Consider the following 20,957-nt stretch of genomic DNA (forward strand, 5'->3'; position numbering starts at 1 on the left):
TTGTCGGAGACTAGCAACGTCAAGGCATTGGTTGTAATCTCTTTCTGAATTTATATGAATACAACTATTGATTTATTTCCTACATGAAGTGTTATCTTACATCTTTATGGCTTAATGTTCCTTGACCTGTTAAGTAGGCTAAATACATTTTTTATGCTGTCATGTTTGTTGTTTGTTGTTGTTTTCTTGTTTAAGGTATTGGAAGGAAGGAAACGAAAGGTAGATAGAGTGAGGAAGCAGGATCATCACCAAGCAGAATAGCGTTCTAAGAGGTGTGGAGCGATAAAAAGGTGTCTTTTTAACTCCTAATTACCTTCACATTAATTATCAACCCAGGGATGACTTTTTATTTCAAGAGTGTACTCAGTCTGAGGCAGCTATTTACTCAAGAGTAATGTTTTGTAGTATAGTGCTTAAAATGCAAAAGTAAATGAAAGCTGGAAACAAAATCTAATTGGAACAGCAAGAAACTGAAATGTTCTAAACTAAATCATTCACTCAAACAACCATCAATCGAGGATACAGTAGCAATAACTCATTCCTCTGGATATTGATGCAATTGAAATCAAACCGGAACAAGACAATCAATCTGGGAACGAGGAAGCAATAACCAATGTTCTCTACAGTTGACAGTCCTGCTTTAAAGCAATCAAAAGGAAATTGAAATTGAACTAAAGCTGCCATTGAAAGTAAACTAGGAAAACTCTTTAAAAGCAAACTATTGCAATTAATCAACAGAAATGAACAACAAAGTAAATGGGTAGCAAATTGTAATTAAAGGAATCAGAACAACAAACTCTAATTGATGGAAATCAACAACAAAATACCTTGAAGCCTAAATCATTCATTCGGAAAAATAAGCAATGTATCAGTCAAGGGTTCGACAGCAATAGCCCATCCCTTTGGAAACTGATGGAAAGGAAATTAGAGCATGGACCACGGGTCTGGGAGCTAGGTAGTAAATGCCAAGGCTCACTACAGCCACAGATCGTCTCTCACACCAAAATAAAGATAATGCGAATAACAGGAAATGGAACAGCAGATTAAATATGAATGTACAACAATCCAAATCAAGCACGCAACACACTTATCATTAAAAGGGATAGTAATCCGAGCTTCGATACAATATGCATGAATCACAGCTATAAAGTAACAGCAAGTGTAACGGAACAACAATCCCGAATAAACAACAGTCACAATTTAAGAATACATCATACAGTTGTACCGATTTAGGAACATACAACGCGGTTAATCTGTAATCGAATGACAATCTGTAAGGAACAGCAATGTTATATCAATTATCAAAAGGAACAGCAATGCGATACAAAGTTAAAATGATAACATAGCATTCCTGTTGCAGATAGCGATAGTATCCAATCAAGTATATCTAATAGCGCTGATATGTAAAACAGTAAAGTGCGTCAGATTACTGAATAGAGTAAAAGAAAGAGATCAAACCACACATGAAGCATAAAGATATAATACAGCAGCAGCGTACTCCACCAGAGGCTGGGCCCTTAGTCGCCAGCGGATGCTGCTGGGTTACTTCAGGATCAAAGATGGAATGGCAACTAGATTTATATTAAAATATCAAAGCAGAGTTACAGTGGATTACAATAAGAAGTCTCTCAATCTCTCATCCATTATCCATTCTCTCTTCCATCCTCAATTCTGAATCTCTAATTCATCCTCAATTCCACCATTCGAATCCCCCCCATCTCTGATCTCTGTTTTCATTTAAATAGAGAGAGATCAGAGAGCAGTTACAATAGAGATAACTACAACATGATTTCTATTACAAAATTGGATTGTTTCCAACCAATTTATAAACAAGAAGATATATTTCCATCTAGCTTTCAACAAGAGCAAGACGAATTTGGCTTTGCAGCTGAGATTTGGAGGACGGCCGCAACAACAAATCTGAGAAAATCATGCTCAAAGAACCCTGCGTTTCTCTCAGTACAAGCCGAATTGGGGCAAACCGTTCTTTGATTAGTTAATTGGGTCCGTTCTGGACAAAACCCATGTTCCAGATTTTCCATATTCTGCTTCATTTGCTCAGAATCTCAACCGAAAAACCGTCACTTCTTATTCCAACGAATTTCTGAGTTGGCACTTTTGATGATCAAATCTTCAATCTGGAAATTATCTTGGAGGCTAAAAATGGTGAATAATGTTACAACTGATTTATTAAAACTATCATTGATAAAATCATGCATAATCATCAATTTATTAGAAATAAAGGAGAATAAATAATATTCATTAATAGAAGCATAAATCATCATAAAATGGATTTATATAATAAATTATAATAAATAACATGATGAAGAATAGTAGAAATGGGTGGAATAAGTGTTCAAAAGTGATAATAATAATGGCATATTAACGGCCCAACAAGAGGTAGGCCCTATTATTTGATTCTAGCTTAAGGATATTTTCCATAGATTGTTTGTTTGTGGCTAGACTTGCTCTCTCGGGCTAGAGGAATTGTTTGTGTCTGAACTGAGAATTTACCTGCACCACAAATTGGCGATTCCGCTGGGGGATAAGTATTTGAAGTGGATTGTCATCCTCCAAGAATTTGATTTGGTGTTCACTATTGCAAAATCTAAGAAATTATTGGTCTTCGTTGAGTTGATTCGCTCCCTTCTCTCCACTACTCTTCTTGCTGGTGCCAATGAGCAGCTCCCAGACAAGACTCTTTTCTTGATTAGCACTCTCAACCCCTGGTATGGTGATATCATCGTGTATCTCCAGACATCCACCTTCTGGTTTGTGTTGACCAAGGATGATCGTTGAAACATTTAGCATCAATCTCAACCTTACCGTATCATTGCAGATACTTTATACTGCACCGGTGTGTTGAAGGCTCGAAAAATTGGGACTCCAACAAGGGGGATAACCACCTGGTCCAGACCTTAGGAAAACTCCTTTTCCGTTTGGAATAGTAGCTCCGACTGGGGATGATGGGATCAATTTCCCGATCTATTTATGATGTTTGTTCTAATGGGATGATGTTTTTCTTTCCTGGGTTTTATGGGGTGAATACTTACTTTAAACTTAATCTATCTTCTAGCTATCATATGTAATCTATTATAATCAAAGAAAACATGTAACTTTAAAACTAACCCAGGAGTAACGTTTATATATGCGATTTAAAATGATTTCTGAAAGTAATTGATAATAAAGATAATTCAATCATGATAAGAAAATAATTCATTTAATAATGATCGTTTCGTATTAAAAGTTAGTCGAAATGATATGAGAGATATATCGCATAAAGAGTCATTCATATATTCAGCATAAAGAATAAATCATCATCATGGAAAAGTGCAATAATGATAACTAAGAATTTAAACTTTCATACATAAATAACTGAAAATGATTTATTGCCTGATACACAAGTAAAAAGCATTAAGAGATAGAAGTACCATTTGTAATACGTCCTATTCATGTGCTCTAGCAATATTGATCTACCTTCAAATCACTTAACATCAACTAAGAATATAGAAGTGAAATTTCAGTAGGAGATGCTAAACTCAAGTAGAAAATAAATCTTGTTCCATTAATTTTACCAAAACCTCCTCAGTGGAGGGCAAAAGTGCATGTTCTGAAGAATGTTTTTGATAAAATTTCTAGACTTCTCTCTAAATGCATGAGAGGGGTTTAAATACTAATCTATGAAACTTAAAAATAGAAATTACAAAAATAGATGAGAAGGTTTAAATGACCTACCTCATTTTAAGCGAAAATAAATACAAACAAAAATAAAATATGTCTATGACTAATCCTACATCTGGTCCTTGAGAACACAAATATATAGCATAGGTTTAAGGAGTGTTGGTTGGCCGACTTCAACTTTCAGTTGTCCTGCGAATACGGTGTTGGTGATTGCTAGCACCATTTTCTCGGTGGAAGTAATTAGGCACTTCAAAGTCACCCATTAGATGTACGGTTTCACTATGTATTTCTAGTATGCTTCCCAGTTCAACTTGTTTACTTGTCTAATTGCCTCTACCCTTTCCTCCACTGCCTGTTTCCATACTGCTTGAAGCTGTTGTGCTTTAGGAAGAAAGCCAGGGGTGGTTTCTGCTACCAAATTAGCATTGTGTAGATTTTCATTTACACATTCGATGACGTTGTTTGCTGCTGCTGCCGCATCCTCCATTGCCTATTCTGCCTCTTTGAGCCTAGAATCCCATTTCGCAAATAAGATTTCTTTATGTGATTCATCTATTTTGGGCATATCTGCTCTTTTCCCATCTTCAGATTTCTGCCAGTTTAAGAAGTCTGAAACTTTCTTAAAAATTGAATCATATTCAAGTCGTAATTCCACAACTTGGTTTGTTATGTTATCGCTCATTTCGCAGTGAGAATTCCACTACGAAATCTTCTGGCATAATAATTATTTCTGGTGTAAAAGCTGGGAATTGAGGCCAAGTGCTTATGTGACAAACTATTCAATTTTGGGATCATCTTTATGTAGTTCTGTTATGTTCTGCAACTGTGCTTCTTTACTAGCTAAACTACTCTAATGTGCCAACTGCATTTGCTAAAATTCTTGCTGAAGCTCAGCCAACTACATTTCTACTTGTTGGTTGATACTGACCTGTTGTAACTGTTGTTCCAATAACAAAATCCTATCTTCTTTTTCTTTGAGCAGCAGTTGTACCTTTGCTTCTTTGTCAATGGTTGCTGAAGCGTACGCGCCTGCGACCTGTGAGAGTCTAGTGAGATTGGTCGATGTATCTGTAGATGGGTCTTTCCAGAGAAAATCTAGAGGTTCATCCTCAGGAGTGAGCACAGAATCCAACTTTCTTTTCTTTCTTTGTCTTCTAATGATGAATTTATGTTGAGGGCTGTAGAATACATCTAGAGGAGGAATTTCCTCTATTCTTAATACAATCTTAGATGTGGGAGTAATGGGAATATGCTCTGTTTCCTGAGTACTAACAACTCTTTCTATTACCATTTCTGTGGTCATCTCTTGTGGGTTTGTTGGTGGCTCTGCGTTTTGTTCCTCTGTGTTGAGTATTTTATTGAAATTTTCCCATTCTTCTTCTAAATCAATTACAGGCGGCTTTGCTTGCTTTGTAAGGGGAGTTGAGGCTTCAGCTTGTTTTACAAGTGAAGTCTGCTGATCAGATTTTGCTGTGGACTGGGCTGTGTCTTTTATTGACTCCTCGCTCTTGCTGTGTTCATTCTCTGATGTTTTTTTAGATTGATCGCCAGACTTTTCTGTGGATTCATTTTTAGAACCTGTTTTGGATTTCTCTTTTGAGTCTCCACTTATGCTTGCACTAGGAGTAGGATCTCTTACTGGCTCAATGAGTAGAAGCGAGCAGGATGGTGCCGAATTTGATAACATTCAGGGGAAATACTGGAAAACCCTGACTCGGAAACGCCGGCAGTTGGAAACTTATATGGGGGTAAAGAGGGGGTCGAAGAAAATTAATAGGGGTGTCACTAAAGGGGTACCACGGGGCGAAAGGAAGCTGCCGCGACCGTGGAAGCCGCAGGACGGAAGGTTGGTCCAATGGGACCTTAGATAACCTCGTTCTCCTATACTTATCGAATGTTTGGAGACCTTCTTGATAAAAAAGCATTTGTGCCATATGCTGCACTTCTTTGAAGATGTTTTTCTATAGGAAAACATCATCAAAGGGATCTTTTTCATGGGTAAATACTCTTATTTTAACCATTGTGGTAAAATCTTTTACAATACCAAAGGGATCATATTGCCTTCCCGGAAACTTGGGTAATTGAAAAGATAATACATTGTCAATTTCTTTAAAAGCATGTCCTAAATCATGCAATGCAAATACTCCACATGTTACAGAAAATTGAGGCCAAATGCCCTTCTTGGAATATTTCAATATCTTACTTATCCCTCCTTCGTTGCATGTCTGATAGGCTATCTGTCTAGCCATCAGTTTGTTCAGGACATAAAAGGGTAGAACATGAGGCGAGGCAATACTGCCAAACACTCTGATATATGTGAATAATTCTTCCCCGAACCATCTGGCTATGGGGAGAGTATCTACCTCGACTTCTTGGGAAAACCTTGGGGTGTCTCAGTTGTAAATATTTTTGTGAATTGGAAGCATAACTCCGTGACAAATTTTGAAAAAATGTGGCATGAAATTAGATTCCCACATGACTTTGTGATATATTTGAATGGGCAGTGGATTTGATGCAGTCCACTTCCATCCCATAACGGGGAATTTGGAACCAAAACAAATAGCGTCCATAACATAAGCACTCATGAAAAATGGAGGGTAAACCCTTGAAGCAATACTCCTTTTTCTTCTGTACTCTAAAATTGTAGTGGCTAAGTTATCTGACAGGATCTGAGTCTAATTCATTATGGTATCATTGACAACTGCATCTACTAGGGGTAACTGTTCTGACGAGAATTTGGTGCTGTCTGGTTTACCAAACAGCCTACATAACATAGCAACAACAAAATAGAAAGGGGAACTAAGAGAATCGGTGGTGTACATACTATTTTTATCTTTCTTGAGTCTTTCTTCATTGTTTGACCAATTCTTTGTGCATTCTGCCAAGTCTTTATTTTCCTTAGTGAACTTCTCGACAAACTGCCTGTTGTAGATGGCCTGCGGCTCTGGTAGATGGTACATGAGTCTTAGGTTGTCTGGAGTAAATGACCTATGAATTCTTGGCTTGCCATCTTGAATTCTCTGTCCGATATGTCTGCATCATCTAAGATTCACTTAACCATGTCAGTATAAGGGAGTATCTTTGGTCTTGCAGCAATGCGGTGCAAGAATGAGTGTGAAAGTTCAGTCAAAGAAGCATCAGAAGAACCGTGTCCATTCACTGTAATTGTTGTTTCCATAATTCTCGGTTGTTCCTCCTCTAATAGCTGATACATAGTCTCCCATGTGGATGTCCTGACATCTCGATTACAAGTGGTATCTGTAAACAGGGGTCATCTCTGATTTCTCAAAAGTAGGTGCCTTTCCTTTCTTCACCATTTCTTCAAATGTCTTGCTTTGTGTGTTCTTCCTGAAAGTTTGCAAGTAGAGAGAAAAATAGGATAAAAATGATAGTGAATGCAGAAATAATCAATAGAAGGACGAAAATAAGGTGACGGAGGGTCTTTAATTCTAAATTACTTTAAAAGATATCAACTTGCGTCAAATGGCCTTTCACACCTGATCGTAATCGTTCTTTTAATAAATGTTCACTAATGAACTGTTACGCTTAACTTAATGTTCATAACTTCACATCGAAAGTCGGGAAGTACTCTCCTAGAACCGTGAGCCCTTTGAGTTGCGATAAAAGCAATTTTGTGATTTGCTATGCAATATCGCAGATCGCTATATCGCAAAATCGTTTAAGTTTAAGACTTACTGTTGTGTGAGTTGATGTGATATGCAATATGCGAGCTGCTATCGCATTTCAAAATATTTGTTTATGCTTTATTAAGTAACGCTGCTTGGTTGTAACTGCGATGCGAGAAGATTATAAGAGTTTTTTAAAATTTCGCATTTCGCGGATATGGGATAACTTTTATAAGGAAGGTTTGTCGTAATCGTTTTGTGATGCGAGAATAATCCTCTAAAAGCGGGCCTTTTGATGGATTATTTTAATATTAGCGATTTTCCATGTATAAAGTTACTTTTAGGTCGCTTTACCATGTAGCGCTTGTTAATAAAACTCATTGTTTGTGAAGTTCTATATGCTCAAGTATGAAAAGGTAACTTTCCATGATTTTGCAAGTTGCACTTTGACATCTTATCTTATTCTAAAAATAAGACGGCATGACTTGATGCTAGAACTAAATTTTTTAGAGGGGTCTCCATTTCCTAATGTTATTGCTAATATTAGTAAATGGGGGGGTTATTGATAAGCACAACAATTGGTGATTCACTTGGAAGAACCAGTTATCTCTGAGGGTTTTTTGAATTTTCTAAAACTTCCGAAATAGAGATGGTTTTGAAAATGAAACTACATGGTACAAATATAAGGTAAACAATGTTATTTATTAATAACAACATCTTGTTCTAACTATATTTATTCTAATTATCTTCTTCTCAAAGTTAGTCGTTTTATTCACATTAGTCATTACTTGGTTGTAAAGATAAAACAAAGCATCTCGTTAGATTAGTTTTGGTGTACTCATTTGTCATAGGTAGAGCCTCTGCTGCTAGCAGGCATTCATAGCCTTGACAGGGTTTCCTGTTACCCAGTGATGATCCAGTGTCTCACTTGAGAAGAATGCAATTTTCAAAAATAAATCCTCATATATACTCAACGCTTTTTCTTTTCTTCATTCTCTTTTATTTCTTAAATAACAATGTCTTGGTTTGGTGGCCAAAATTTACAGTGCCATTCACTTGATTTATAAATTAACTGGACAAGCTGGCTCTTGATGAGTCCCCTTATCTTTTGATTGAAACAATCTCGAGCCATTACCCTGTTTTGATATTCAGTATGGCAATGTCAATTAGTTATAATCTTTATGATCATGATAAGCCGGCTCTTGATGAGACCTCTTATTCTTTAAGTTGAAAGTGTATAATTGGATTACTCCTCAAATCCTACAAATTCCTCAAGTGGGGGGGAAGTCATTGGTTCCTTAAGAATTTTCCTGGATGACAATTGTAGAGTTTAAAGATAGCTTTTCTGCAGAGAGTCTTTGCTTTGTTATTGATACCTTTTGTGACTGATGCAAGGAAAACTTCTTCCTAAGGTTGATTCTAATCAGAACTCAGATAATTGAAACAGAAAAAAAAAAAAAAGGAATTTTTTTTCAAAATAATAGCACTTGACCCTATGTTTCATAAATGGAGAGTAATTTTCATAACCATTCCTACTTATACAAGCGAAAAACAAAATTTAAATGAGAAACTATTCTTTTCGTGAGACCAAAAGTGAACATTCTCAACTTGTTTTATTATCAAAAGAAAATTTAACTGAAACTATGATCTACAGAAAAAAAAGAAGAGATCATCTTCTATGGAAAATATTTCTTTAGGATCTGTCCATTAACAGGAAAAGATTCCCTTTTCCCTGCTAAATATTTTAACATGAAAGTTGATGGGCCAATAAGTTCGACAATCTGGAATGGTCCAAGGCACATCCGTTGGAATTTAGTATGCTTGCCTTTCTCTTCATGGGCTTTATCCCATTTTAATACTAAGTCTACAAGTTGAAATCTTTTCTAGACACTGAGTTTGAATCAAAAGAGGCTTTCACTAATTGTTGATGATGCACGTGGGTAATTCTTGCCTTTTCTCATTCCTCTTCAAGTTTAATAATTTGTAATTTTCTTAATTGGATGGATGAGGAAGGTGTTTCTTCAATAAATTGAACTAAGGCTAGTGAATTGTTGGTAAGACCACTTCTTTCCCATAAACTAAATTAAAAGGAGAAGTGCCAATGTAGGTTTTCTGAGTTATTCGATCTACCTAGAGAGCATACACTAAAGACTTATGCCAGTTTCTTTGATTTTGATCAATAGTCTGTTTAATAATTCTAATAAGGTTTTTGTTCATTGATTCGGCTAACCCATTTCCTTGTGGATAATATTTAGCAAAATATTTGAGTTTGAAACCTCTTTTGAGAGCGAATTCTGTAATGGCATTGCTTGAGAAATAGGATTCATTATCAAACATTAAGGCAGAAGGCAAGCCAAACCTGGTGATGATGAATTGATCTATAGATTCAATGATACTCTCAAAGTTAGCTTTCTTGAGTGGAACTGCTTCTACCCATTTAGTAAAGTAGTCAGTAGTTGTAAGGATGCATTTATGCTATTTAGAAGAATGAGGAACAATCTCACCTATTATGTCCAATCCCCATTGTTCAAATGGTTGATCAATGTTGATCGGCTATAATGGCAATGATGGTTTATTCTGTCTTCCATCAGTAGTTTGGCAAATCTTGCATCTTCTTATGTAACTGTGTGCATATTTAAATATAGTTGGCCAGTAGTAGCCAACACGTGGGATTTTGTGTGCAGTTGTATCTCCTGCATAGTGTCCACCCGTTGGTCCGTCATGGAGTTCCTGCAATACTTTTTCTGCTTCAGATTTCTCAAGGCATCTAAGGAGAATAGAATCATAATTCATTCTAAACAGTAAATCATTGATTATTTGATATTGTTTAGATTTTAGTCTTAAGGCTCTTTTATTCGTGTAATTCAAATGTGGAGGGGCATATCCATTTTCTAGGTAGAAAATGATATCAACATATCTTGATTCAGAGTCGTTTAGGCTTACCTCATAAATTTGTACTTCACTATCTGAAGACCACGATTCTGATATGCTCGATGCTCTTGCCAACATCCTGCAAAAACCATGACCTCTTACGATATTTTTTGGTTTAATTTTAGCATCATATTCTTGCAGAGCCATGATTCAATTTGCTCTTTCTTCGCCCACATCTTTTTGTACCAAAAGATTTCTTACTCCTAGAAATGGTACTATTATTTTGGTGTGAGACTTGAGAAGAAAAAGTTTGAAGTATTTAACTGCTTTGAAAATAACATAAGCTTGTTTCTCAACATCAGAGTAATTTAATTCAGCTCCTTGTAAATTTGAACTGAATAAAGCAATTGGGGCTTCGACGTTCTCTTGATTCGCTTGTGTGAGTATGGCAGCATATGATTTCTTAGAGGCGAATGTATATAATGTGAAAGAATTGGAAAAATTTGGTGTTGCTAGAGATGGGCATTTATAATTGCTTGTTTTATCAAGCTAAACACTTCATGTTCTGAATGACCCCATTTGAAGAGAGAAATTTTCTTTATCATGGCTTGGACAGGTGCCACAATTCTTGAGAAGTCAGGGATGAATCTCTTAACAAAATTAATCTGACCAAGGAAAGACTGCATTGCTTTTTTATTATGGGGTAAAGAAATCTCAAAAATTTCCTTGATTCTATCTCAGTCGATATGGATTCCTGATTTGGATACTATGAAACCAAGAAGTTTTCCTTCACTCAACACAAAAAAAGAAGGTTTTTTGGGGTTAAGTGAAATTCCATATTTTTGACATCGTTGGAAGATTTGTTTTAAGTCTCTGAGATGATTACTACGTTTTTTAGAATATATTGTTATGTCGTCTAAGTAGATTACCACTGACCTATTTACTAATCCCTTAAACGCAATGTCCATGGCTCTTTGAAATGTGGCACCAACATTGATTAGCCCAAATGGCATCTTTTGATAAGTATAAGTGCCCCATTTTGTTCTGAACGTAGTTTTCAATTGATCATCCGAGTGAACTAAGATTTGATTATACCTTGAAAATCCATCTAAAAAGGACATTAACTCATACCCTGCTACTGATTGTAATATCTGTTCCATGGGAGGTAGTGGAAAATTATCCTTTTGGCAAGCTTTATTAAGGTTGCAAAAGTCTATACAAATCTGGATATCACCATTTTTATTTATGACTAGGACGCGATTGGAGACCCATCTGGAATGTTTGACAGGAAAAATGATATTGGCTCTTAGTAATTTGTTTAACTCAGATTTAATCTAGCTTTCCAAATTAGGATGTATCTTCCTTACTTTCTGTTGAAAAGGTTTCTCATCGGAGATCATAGGAATTGTATGCTGTATAATTGAAGTGTCATAGGTTTTAAGATCATCGTAATTCCAAGTGAAGACACTCTTGTATTATTTTAGCAATCGAATAAAAGCTAATTTTTCTTCAGATGTCAGACCAAGACCAAGGTTGATGCTTTGTGGTTTCATGTCTGTCCCGAGATTGATTAATTTGTATCTCAAAGTCAAACAATGGAGTTTTGAATTGGTGGATTGTTTAAATTTGTCCTTCAAGTCATATAGGTCCTCTAACTTGACTACGGATTTTGGTATAGCATTATTGTTGTTTCCTTGTTCCAGTTTTTTGTCATGTTGATCTTCGTCAATTATCTGATCATTGTAAGAACCTTCTGAAGTAAGAAAATTCATAATATCAGGGCCATTGTTGAAGACTCTCCAGTTGGTAATGTTATAAAAAATAGTGGGCCTAAAAATTAATTCAATCGAGAATCTATCTGGGCTGTAGTCCTTTGATGGAATAAGCTTGGCAGCTATATTAGCAAGAAGATCGGTGTTGGCATTTTGGAGTCTTGGAATAGATGAAATATTAAATGTTGTAAAGTGTGAGGTCAGGTCTTGTACTAAGGATTGATAGTGTTTCAAATGGCTCGACAAACAGTGTATAGTATTTCTTACTTGTCTAATGACAATCTCAGAGTCTCCAAATACTTGAAGGTATTTGATATTAATTCTAATTGCTTTGTATAACCCTTGAACCAATGCTTCATATTCAGCAGTGTTGTTCGTGCAATCGAATTCAAGCCTACATCCTAACATGGTTTTCTCTCCTTTTGGACTAACTAATATACAACCTGCTCCTGCTCCATCGTTGGATTTAGAACCATTGAGAAATAATTTCCAAAACAAGGTTTTATTTACAACTTTATCTAGAAAATTGATGCATCTAGAAGTGTCAGTTTGAGAAAAAAATTCTATTTGAGATAAAACAAAATTTTCCAAAAAAGGTGAAGTGTGAGCATTGAAATTAACTAAGAGTAACTCAACAGAATAATTTCCGATTATGTTGTTGCTAAACAGTACAGGCTCGTTTTCTCCTTCTATTTCTGTCACTATATACTTTTGATGTTTCTCTCATTCAACTTTGATTTGATTCGGTTTGCCATTGTAGGGGAGCCACATATGAGACCAGTTGGTTGCAAAGTAACCATGAAGTTTTTTTGACCAATCCCTACTGAGGATTAGTCCATAAAATTCAGGAATGTCAGCCACAAGTATATCAATGACTTGACACACTTTTGGGTTTGACGAAAGTCTTATGGTTACTTGATTTAGTTCTTCGACGACTTCGACTTGAGACCGATCTAGCTATACTATTCGTACTGTAGATTTCTGAGGCTGAACGTTTAACTTAGCGCAAACTGTCTTAGGTAAAATGTTAGATGATGCACCAGAATCAACTAGGCAGTTGTGCAATCTTTTATTAAAAACTTCAAAATTAAGGAGAAACGACGGAGTATGGGACCTGGATCTTCTGCCAATCAGAGAAATGTCGGTTGGATCGATCTTATTTTCAAAGCTAGTTGGAGTTATTCCCATTTCATCTAAGACGATAAGTGTTTTAGATGAAGATGTCGAATCAGTTTGGATTGGGTTCGTCTGAGTAGACTTTGGTGAGGATTTTTTACCTACGATTTTATCCTTGGGAGGTGCAATTGGGTTTTGCTGTTTTGTACTAGACTGTGGAGGATCAAGTTGATTTATACTTCTAGTAGCAACATGTAAAGCTTCTTGATCTTCCTCATTTGGAAAATGAAATCCCACATTCCTTGTAGTTCTATGATTTCTTCAACGTTGATTTGTTCCTCATTTGAAACTTCTTCCTCTTCCACTTCTGATTCAGCGTTTGTTATAGAATTTGGAGGTTTTGGATCGATTGAAGGATTTCTCTTATAGGGTCTAAAAGGTTTCTTGGAAGAGGTTTCTGCTACTTGTTTCTTTATATCAACCATTTCATTGGACATGGTCTTCAAGACTTTTTGTAACCCTTCTAGGTCGAAAGGATCCTTCGATTATTTCTTCTTAGATTCATCTCTAAAAGACAATTTTTTAGACTTCCTTTCATCTACAACGTTTTTCTTTTCTATGGCTAGGATGCATTTCTCTACAGCTATTGCCTCTCTCATGTTTTTTGCTAATGTTGGCTTGGCAGCTCTGTCTACAAAGATGGCTGAATTTGAAGGTAAAGCAGAAATATACCATTCATTTTGGACTTCATTGCTAGGCTTAGATGTTGCTGGTATTTTGTTCAATAATTTATTGAAGCAAGAATTGAAATCCTTAATTGGTTCCTTTGGTTCGGTGTTTAAATTGGAGAGATCATTTATCAAGGTTGTTGTGGACCTATCATCCCCAAATTTAGTTAAAAACTGATCTTGAAACATATCCCAGTTATTAATGGAGCTTGATGGTAATGAAAAATACCATGATCTTGCTGCTCCTTCTAAAGTATAGGGGAATAATCGTACAACTACGTCCTACTCTGTTACTCCATTCAAATTAACAGATAGCATAAAATTATTTATGTGTTCTTCGGCTAATAGGCCATTGTCAAGATTGAATTTGGGCAACCATTTCTCAGGATGAGCTGGTAATTGAGATAAAGGTGTAGGCATTCTTACAGCCCCTGGATTGGCCTATGGCCTCGGTGGTGGATTTGCTACCATCATCGGGATATGAGTAGAAGAAGGTGTGGCAGTAGCTGAAGGTGATTGAGTAGAGGAGGATGTTGCTCCTGTTCCTATATGAACCATGATCTAGAGTTGGGGGATGGATGAGTGTTCTTGTGATGATATGGATGGGACAGTGGAAGAAAATGATGATAGAACTTCACTTTGAGATTCTGTGGGTGTTTTCCTAGCTTTCTTACAACTTGGTAGAGGAAACTCAACTAGTAGGATTCCTAGTTTTTCACTTTGTGCTCTAGTCGGTCGTTGAGATGGGTTTTGATGAGAAGTGACACTACCTTGGGATAACTCAGGTTCTTCTTGATATATTGAAATCCCCTATAACTTATGAATTAAAGTTTGTAATTCAGGTGGATCTGAAGAAGAATGGTCTAGCTTGTTTGGGATTTCAGTAATGTGCTCTCTATATTTCTTTTCAACTTCTGGTTCAGAGATAAGAGATTTAGAATGAGAACGAGAAGTTGAGGGTGATGGTGAGGGAGTTTTACTCTTAAAATTGCGTGAAGATGTAGATTTTCTTTCCATTCACAGTCATGCCCTCCTTCTAGCACCAAATATGTTGAAGGCTCGAAAAATAGAGACTCCAACAAGGGGGATAACCACTCAGTCTAGACCTTAAGACAACTCCTTTTTGTTTGGAATAGTGGCTCCGACTGGGGATGATGGAACCAATTTCCCAATCTATTTATGATGTTTGTTCTAATGGGATGATATTTTTCTTTTCTGGGTTTTATGGGGTGAATACTGACTCTAAGCTTAATCTATCTTCTAGCTATCATATGAAATCTATTATAATAAAAGAAAACATCTGACTTTAAAACTATCCTGGGAGTAACGTTTATATATGCAATCTAACATGATTTCTAAAAGTAATTGATAATAAAGATCATTCAATCACGATAAGAAAAGAATTCATTTAATAATGATCGTTTCATATAAAAAGTTAGTCGAAATGATATGAGAGATATATTGCATAAAGAGTCATTCATATATTCAGCAAAAAGAATAAATCATCATCATACAAAAGTGCAATAATGATAACTAAGAATTTAAACTTTAATACATAAATAACTGAAAATGATTTATTGTCTGATACACAAGTAAAAAGCATTAAGAGATAGAAGTACCATTTGTAATACTTCCTACTCATGTGCTCCAACAATATTTATCTACCTTCAAATCACTTAACATCAACTAAGAATACAGAAGTGCAATTTTAGTAGGAGATGCTAAACTCAAGTAGAAAATAAATCTCGTTCCATTAATTTTACCAAAACCTCCTCAGTGGGGGGCAAAAGTGCACATTCTAAAGAATGTTTTTGATAAAATTTCTGGACCTCTCTCTAAATGAATGAGAGGGGTTTAAATACTAATTTATGAAATTTAAAAATAGAAATTACAAAAATAGATGAGGAGGTTTAAATGACCTACCTCATTTGAAGAGAAAATAAATTAAAACAAAAATAAAATATGTCTATGACTAATCCTGCATCTAGTTCTTGAGATCATAAATATCTAGCATAGGTTTAAGGAGTGTCGGTTGTTCGACTTCAGCTTTTAGTTGTCTTGCAAATACAACGTTGGTGAGTGCTGACACCATTTTCTCGGTGGAAGTAATTAGGCACTTCAAAGTCATCCATTGGCTGTGCTTTCTCACTAGGTATTGCCAGTATGATTCCCAGTTCAACTTGTTTACTTGTCCACTTCCATCCCATAGCAAGGAATTTGGAACCGAAACAAATAGCGTCCATAACATAAGCGCTCATGAAAAATGGAGGGTAAACCCTCAAAGCAATACTCCTTTTTCTTCTGTACTTTAAAATTGCAGTGGCTAAGTTATCTGACAGGATCTGAGTCCAATTCATTATGGTAGTATTGACAGTTGCATCTACTAGGGGTAACCATTCTTGTTGAAAATGACAACAAGAAATTGCTAAAAATAGAAGTGCTAAAAATAGCACTGCTAAAATAGTAGTTTGGGTACCAATGCTGGATTGGGCAGTAGGGAATGAAAAATGGAAGTGCTAAAAATAGCATTCTATTTTTAGCAGTTCAGGATGGATTCCTATTTTTAGTAAGTCCCTGGACTAAAATAGGAAATAAATTCGAATTTGAACTTAACAACTGTTTGAAAATAAATTAATTAATTCTCCATGAGTTAATTAGTTATGAAAAATCAAACATGAAGTCTATGTGAGGACATGAAATAGTTTATCTATTAATTGAGGAATTTATCCATCATTTAAAGAGATAAGGATGAGTTCTAATTTGAGTAGTATCTAGTTGGCTCAGTTAACTAAGTCAAGTCTAGTTATATTTGATTTAAATAGTTTGTTTAAATTAATGTGAGTTCAATTAGTTAATGCTTGCATGCATGTAACTGCTGCACTTCAGATAACTAAATATTCTATCATAAATAACTCATGCATGTCAGTTCAAATAAATACCCAATTGAGATCAGAGGAGGGACAATGTGCTATTAGTTGGATGGATTTTTCCTATAAAGGAAAATCATCCAAGCAGAAGGATCAAGGTTCCTTGAGGATTGTGCAGTTTTACAAGGTGTGAGATCAGTGTGAGAGATCAGTGTTACACTTGGTAACAAGAGGATCACCTAGGAAAAAATGTGCAAGGAAATAGGATGCTTGGGGGGCAAAGAAGAAGGCTTAGGAGAAGTCTTGATTCCCTGTGAGTATTTAGGAGGATTGTACTGAGAGCTGGCTAGCTGTGTGAGAGCTAAGGCTTTGTATAAATCCTATGTATAATAATACAGAGAGTGGGGTTTTAGGCTAAGGCTTTCCCCAGGTTATATCTTCTGTGTTATGTGTGATTGATTCCTTCTTATCAATTATATGTGTTCTTATTGATGTTGCTCATGTTCGATTAAGCTTCCACTAAATTGTTTGTAGAAGTAGATCAAGTGTTTTGCTTTAGTATATTGCATTACCAAGTGATCTACAGGTGGGAATTTCTACATGGTATCAGAGCTAGTTGATTTGTAGAAAAATTCTACATGGTATCGCACCAAAGGTGATCAAAGGAGAGAACAGTACACTGAGAGGAGATTTCAAAGTTTTGAGTTTTGGGCCGAGAGTTTGTAGAGAAGATCTGAAAATTTATGTACAAAATTTTCAGAAACAAATAGCAGATTTGGATTCCTTGCAGAAAAAGACCCCAAAAAAAAAAAACCCGGTTGAATCGGAGTTTGGATGAGGGAGATATCGCTGATTTGAAATCAGTTCTTTTTCCAGAAAATTTTGTGACGGCAGAAAAGTGGAAATATATTGGTGTGCTAGCCAAGAACCTATATGCACTTGAGGTACAAGATCCATGCAAAGCCTTGAAGAGCAAGGAAAATGTTAGATACTTGGTGGTTGAGAGGGAGAGTACATTACCTCTCAACATGCATACCAAGAAGAAGTTTTAGACAATTGTGGAGGAGCCACAATTGGAGATGCTGAGTGGGGATCAAGTAGAGACATCTACTCATGCAGAGACCTCCAGTAGGGGGAAACTTCGAGCCAAGTGGGTAGAGGGATCACATGCAGCCATACCTCCAGGAAGGAGGTGGGGCAATATGAAGTGATCGTCCCAAAGAGGAGGAGCAGGATCCTTGAGGTACCCAACCTCTTTGATTCAACTTTGCTACGAGAGACCCGATGAGGAGTAGCAAAATTGACTGATTGGGTAGAGACAGATGCATATGGAGCGGGAGAGAGAGCTATAGTGCAGGGAATTCTAGGACAGTGCAGAGCTAGCAGGCTGTAGCAATGCAAGTGGCACAAGTGTGTTGCACCAGTGCAGGGTAGCACAAAGAGGTGTGCAACGGTGCGAGATGCATGGAGATGTTGCAGTAGTGCAAAGGTCAGAGAAGGAGCACTTGTCAGCAACAGGTAGAGCTTTAGCATCAGAGTACGTTTCTAGCCCAACAGAGAGGTTATTTGGGAGTTTTTTTGTTCCAAGAGTGTTGGGCTATTTTGTTTACCGAAATTAATACAAATATTTCTTATCAATCCGGGTTGTTTATGCTTTGAGGCAAGTTCACTATATGTGAAGATCAGATGTAATCAAACCTTGAAAGATAAGTTATTCAAAAACTTAAAGCAATACATCCTATAACTCTAATTCAATTAGTTTAAAAAGAGGAAGAATATTGAAATGGTTCTTGACTCAAGAAGTCCACTTTTGCCTCAATTACCACTTAATGAATCAGAGATTAAAACCAAGAACTTAAGATGGATAAATTATTAATGAAAGAAGCTCCTAACTTAAGAGACACATAAGGTGTTTCATCATAATTCATTCATCTCAATACCAAAATCACATAAAGAAACTACTTGCATGCAATCAAAGGAAACTAGTTTCAATTCATCATATTAGTAGAAGGGATGCTCAACTTGAACACTTCGTTTCTCCAACTTAATAAGATGATGAATAAGCTAAGAACTAATGAAATCAATCACCATTCATTAACCATAAAGCAATCTGAAGTAAAGCTTTGAAAAACCAGTTCTACAATAACCAGATTACAAGAAATAAAACTAGTTAACAAGGAAGTGTACTTAGCTTGGAATGGGGGCCCTCCACCCTTGCCTTGCACACTTGAGAAGTGATATCAGAAGCTCAAATTCAGTCACACATCCATAGAATTGAACAACAAAATAATAATAGCACAAGTCTTCAAATTAACTCTCCAATCCAAAAGTGTCTCAGCATAAAAGTATAATAAGTCAATACATAAGCCATCAAAGTCTTGGCTCTTAAATAAGAAGTCTCATGAAACAAACTGATCTATATTCACTCAAACAAACCCATCTACTCTTATCCATCTATCTAAGTTGAATTCATTACTCCCATCCCAAGAAATATGACCAATCCCATAGAATCTCAAAACTGCCCTATTTCTATGGGATTTCTGAATGACTAGTCATGATTGACTAGCACCAAATGGGCCTAATAAAGCTTGTTCTGTTCGAGCTAAGCATAGTTGGATTAGTCCTAGTTCCCAAGCTGTCCATCCATGCATTCAATTTGTGCCCAAGTGTCCTGCAACCACATCAACCATAGAGCTATTACGGGAATTTTTGAATCTGCCAATTTTGCACTTAAAACCAAACTTTCATAAAAACTTTAGAAATTGAAAAATTAAAATTAAATACCTGAATGGATATCAAATATGCATCAAAATGGGATGAATGAAGGGAAAATGGATGGCAAATAGATGGATTAGTAAGTTTCTTAGAGCAAAAATAAGACCAAAACTAAGGCCCAACATCTCTCCCTTGCTTATCATCAAGCATGTCCCCATGCTTGCTTACTCCTCTTTGATCTTCTTCTTTCTGTAGTAGATGTTGTACCTATAGATGCTTCCTGTTGTGCTGCCCTGACCAAACAATCCAAACCTGTATATCCTTGTCAATATGCTAAACTCTGTTCTGGTAAACAAAATACATATGAAAACAACTTTTCCATAAAGGGTCCTTAGTTTTCTAATGTATTTGTTTAGGCATTATTCTCATACTGTTCCATGTATGCCTATCACCCTACATTGTGTATACTATCGCCAAAATCAAGTAGTATGTTTACTGTGTATATACAGTCATTAAAAACAAACGGTGTTTTTACTGTGTACATACAAGCTCTTAAAACTAGCAGTGCATTCAAATGGCTCTCGGCCTCCAACATAAAAATTTGAAAATCAACAGCGCTCGGCCTCAAAAAAATTTGAAAAACCAAATAGCACATTTAAAATGGATTTTAAATGGCTCAGCCTTTACTCTCTTTGGCAATCAACAACGCTCGGCCTCCTAAAAACTTAAACATTACACAGCTCTTTAAATGGCTCTCGGCCTACACAGACTTCAACCCATTGTTTTAACCAAAACAAAGACACATATTGGTAAAAGGTTCCAGAACAGAGACACATCCTTCATGTTTGTTCGCCATACAGGCCGTTTCCATTCACAGGCATGCGATATATCAATCATATAAATAATGACATCAACCAACAGCGCGCAACAAAACAAGCATATCATCATAAAAATCACATCTTCGGCGCTATGAGCTAGACTCTGCCTCCTCTGTTTTATAGACTTTGTTTTGGTTTGCAATACTGCACTCCGTTTTGGTTTACAAAACTTCACATGCGAGCCCCATACCACTAACGTGTTATACATGCAACAAGTTTGAACTTAAATTGCTGCGCTATTTGCTAGTGTTTTATGCCATGATATACGCAGTGAATCTTATCGCCAAGTTTCATGTTTATTAACTGCTGTCAACCGACCTTAAGGTTGTTACTGCTGAAGTTAATGCGTGGTTTCGGCGTTTTACCTGGCTGTCAACGAGCGCTGAGGAGTGTTAAATGGCGCTCCGAATCCCTGTTGCTTCGTTCAGCTGACTGGTGGCAAGAGCAGGATCATTAATCATTAATCACAGGCAGTATACAATCACATCCCATAGTTGCCGAACTAAACAAACCATACCGTTACCTGAATAGATCCCGAAAGTTCAGTGATCACTCGGCGTTAAGTTCGGGACAATTTCCTTCTTATATCCTCTCAAACCCGCTTCAGTTTCCTTTTTACTAGCTTGCAGCTCCAAACACAATCGTTCTGAGCTATTCGGCGATGAAGAATTAGTTTTGAACAGTGCAAGAACCATCGGTCAGT

This window comes from Pinus tabuliformis, chromosome 2_2 (genome assembly GCF_031772625.1).
Source record: "Pinus tabuliformis cultivar Carrire ecotype Pingquan chromosome 2_2, CPIR1, whole genome shotgun sequence".
Lineage (NCBI taxonomy): Eukaryota > Viridiplantae > Streptophyta > Pinopsida > Pinales > Pinaceae > Pinus > Pinus tabuliformis.